The sequence below is a fragment of the Morus notabilis genome, unplaced genomic scaffold (assembly GCF_000414095.1).
Source record: "Morus notabilis unplaced genomic scaffold, ASM41409v2 Scaffold160, whole genome shotgun sequence".
Lineage (NCBI taxonomy): Eukaryota > Viridiplantae > Streptophyta > Magnoliopsida > Rosales > Moraceae > Morus > Morus notabilis.
In genome coordinates this window covers 81,736-85,556 of record NW_010368035.1, presented here as the reverse complement: position 1 = coordinate 85,556, position 3,821 = coordinate 81,736, and the positions used below count along the sequence as shown (strand labels likewise).

The 3,821-nt window shown below is 30.6% G+C and overlaps 1 long non-coding RNA gene across 3 annotated transcripts; it reads left to right on the top strand.

Annotated features, from left to right (window-relative positions):
* The first annotated feature begins 409 nt into the window (after nt 1-409).
* On the top strand, nt 410-3,545 carry LOC112094613. Of its 3 annotated transcripts, none has more exons than XR_002903629.1 (5): nt 410-594; nt 1,344-1,369; nt 1,497-1,597; nt 1,698-1,756; nt 3,074-3,545. It is a non-coding gene; the product is annotated as an uncharacterized LOC112094613 (long non-coding RNA). The 3 variants fall into 3 exon arrangements; XR_002903630.1 differs by lacking the exon at nt 3,074-3,545 and adding an exon at nt 2,300-2,508; XR_002903628.1 differs by lacking the exon at nt 3,074-3,545 and having other exon boundaries at nt 1,698-1,814.
* Nucleotides 3,546-3,821: the final 276 nt, after the last annotated feature.

The window sequence follows — 3,821 nt, the reverse complement described above, 5'->3', positions numbered from 1 at the left end:
AACTTCTCCTATAAATACCTTTTAACTTGTTCATTTCAAGGGAGACCCGGGCCAGGGAGAGCTCTTTTGGGACTTTTGAAAAGTTTTTCTAACATTTGAGTTCATCCTTTTGAGAGTTGTTCTTCAAATTTATGCTCTTCAAGTTTGAAGTTCTTTATAGAAATTTCACTCAAAAAGTCTCAAAATACTTGATGAAACGATGACATTAAAATTGAATGTATACTTTTTAAATATATCTAAAATAGAAGATACACAAAGGTAAATAACCCAAAGAATGATGACCAAACGCAACTTCATAGATAGTTTGGGGACCAATTTGACAATTTACATTACCATTCCCGATTTTCCCATTCTCTCTCCACATTATCATTTGGCAATTTACATTACCATTCCCAACGTGGCAGTTTACATTACCATTCCCAATTTACTCATTCTCTCTCTGCAATTTTCTCTCTTCTCTCTGCCTTTAGCCACGGAAAATCATAATCTACAACGACTCTCAAAGCCGCTCCACTTATTTCTCTCAAGAATTGCTCCGAAATTTTTGTTGCAAGGCTTGCAAAGTCGATTTGGTCAGCGTGGATCACTTGATAGGTATGTTTGGTAGTAATTTTTAAAGTTTAAAATCAAAATAAAAATTTGTGTTTGAAAAAAACTATAAAAAGTGATTCTTAAAGAATTCACAGTCAAAATTAAAAGCAGCTCAAAGACAATTTTAATTTATAAATTATGCAACAATCACTTTGAAGTATAATTAATGAAATTTTCATAATATCCATAATACCCTTAAAATTAATACTTGTATAATTACAGTTTACTAAATACTTAACTATTTTTTGTAACAGCTATTTTTTTCAACACATCTAACAATAATTATTTAACCCATAAGGTAATCTCTCTTTTTTATTTTAGGTTTTTTATTTTAATTTTCTTCCTTTCTTCTCGTACTTATTTATTTATTTTTACTGAGTATAGTTTTCTTTATTGTTCCAAAAAACATGTTTGGACGAGTTTTTCTTTTTTTTTTTCCTTGCATTGTTGTTGTTGTTGTTTTTTTGCCCGGAAGAAGTGAAAGATTCATGAGAAAAAAGTGGTCCAAACGTACTATCTTCTGTTTCGTAGTTTTTTTTTGCTTTTTTTTTTTCCCAGTGAGTGGAGTTTTTATGGTTTTATTTATTTTTTTCGAGGAATAGGATTTGCTGTGAATACTAAAAACGATATATATTGTATTTTCTGATTTTTTTTTTATATCCTGTTGCTACGTTTCTTTTTCTAATCTATTGCTTTTTTTTAATTATTATTTATTTATAGCTTTGTTAATCAATTTATTTGTTTATTTGCAGAATGGATGGCATCTATTCGAGAAAGCGTAACTCATTAAATATCTCTTTTCAATCTCTTATTACTTTAATTTTCATCTTAAAATTACTATTTTTATTATTTTTCAGTCTCCAATTTCATTATAACGATTATTTTATTGATTTAACTGTTTACAGCACCAATGTCATAGCTGATGTGGGGAGGTATTAACATCAAAAGAGTCCCCGCAAATATGTGCACCGTTGTCAACATATACTGCAAATATTGCCGCCTCAAAGTGGGTTGGCATTTTCGTAGAGTATATTTTACGTGTTCATTACCCTCTTTTTTTTTTTTTTTTTTTTTATAAAAAATGTAATCAATTACATGTATTTCAGGTTGAATTTGAAGTTGGTCCGAGAAATGTGGTACAGAACTGCCATTTGGTGTTTTTCAAGTAAAACTCTCAACCCACATCGGAAGTAACATTATTCTTTTTTGGGAATTGTAGTATATGCCACCCTTTAAACCTTTGGATTGAGTTCTGCCACCCTTGAAAAGTTCTTGGCATAAATGATACATTATGTTTTTTTTTTTTTTTTTTTTTTTTTTTTTTTTTTTTTTTTTTTGCATTTTTCACGTAAATAAATTTATGCAAACAAAATGCATCCTTTGTTTTGGTTTTTTTGTTTTTTTTTTTAAGTCGTCTATTTCATGACAGAGAGTGATGCTGCTTTTTAGTCGTTCTATCTCCTAAGATAACCAATTTAATCATCTTAATCCTATCAAATCTTAATCTGTCCCCAAGTCAACAATCAAGATTTGAGTCTCGATGGTCGCGTCACCACCCAAAATTCCTACATAATTAAATATCTGTACATCTTCAAATTAATCTATCGATTTATAGGCTAAATCACTATTTGTAGTGTAATTTTTTTTTTCATCCCTGCTTTAACTAATTTACCGGTTCTATTCCATTACTGTTTTCCTTATGTTTTAGGTGGTGATATGTTTTGAGACCCTCCAGTGTTTTGCCTGTTGAGTGGCCCTCGGCTGTGTGCTGTCTGGTGGTTTACTATGAATAAAACCTCTCTTTCAGCCGAAATAATAAATAACATCTCAAATCAATACAATCAAAATTTCATTTCTTCAAGTGTTTCGTTACTAATTGTCCCTGCAAGTCAGTTCTTAGTCTCATTGCTGTTAAAAATATTGTCCATACTTTTCCATTTTTCCTGATTTTTCTACCAAATGGAATTTTATTGATTGTAATTCGTGACTCATCATACATAATTGTTTCTTAAATCTCATTTTTCTGGTATGACTTTTTCTTTTCCATCTTTTATTTGATAGAGTTGATGAGAGGAAATTAAAAGAAAAAAAGTTTCACTTGAAAGAATGAAATTGTACTTGTATACTGTTTTGCATACTGTTTTGAAATAATGAAAGGGAAATAGTAGGGAATAGACCAATATGAAAAGTTTAAGAAAGTATATAGACAAACTTTTAGTTATAGAAATTAATAGGTCATAACTTGTCAAGTTATGGTTCATAACTAGATAAGTTATGGACAAACTTGTCAAGTTATGATTCATAGTTAGATAAGTTATGGACAAAAATCGGGAATAATTTGTCAAGTTATGGTTCATAACCAGACAAGTTATGGACGAAAACAATAATTTGGCCTATTTATTAAGTTATGTAAACTATTAGCCTATTAATTTTAATTCATCTCTTGACCTAGTTTTCTCTTTCTCCTATAATGAAATTACAGGTTTGACGAAAGTGTTCACGGTGTTCCGCCCTATTTGTGGGCTGGAACAAGTAGTGGGCTTTAAGCCCAAATGGCAATTGAAAAAAAAAAAAAAAGAAGAAAGAAGTTTGCTCTCGCAAGCTTAACTCGCGTGCAGCATTAACAAAAGAAAAAAAGCGCTGCCGTGAGTTACAGCCGAGAGAAAACCATAGAAAGAGAATGGAGAAAAAGGAGAGAGAGAAAGAGAAAAAGAGTAGGGTTTTGGTGCTTGTGTAAGATGATTGGGTGACAAAATATTATCCGTTTCGGCTCAAATTTGATGTGGAGAATCCTTATGGCGAGCTCTTCCAATCTACCGAACTTGATTTCTCATTTAGCATCTCTTTAGTACTCTCTTGAGTACTCCTATTTTGGTGAGACATAAGCTTTTCTTTGGTGTTATTGTTATTATCCATCTTTGATGATGATGTCTATTGTAATGACTGAGAAAATTCCAGACCTTAAATAATACAATTCATGTATTTTTAAGCCAAGAATTTTCTTAGAAAATATTATGTTATATTGTGAATGGAGGATTTATGGAATTAATATATGTATTCTTAAATTCTATAGCAAATTTCATGTTAAGTTAATGTTTCGATCAAGTAAATTCGATCGATAAATTCTCGCCGTATTTTAAGGCGGAATAATTTTCAGTACAAGTATAGTTTGAGAATCTTAATTTCAAGAATCTCTAAGCACAGCACGATGTTAGCGGCGTATAAAAAAA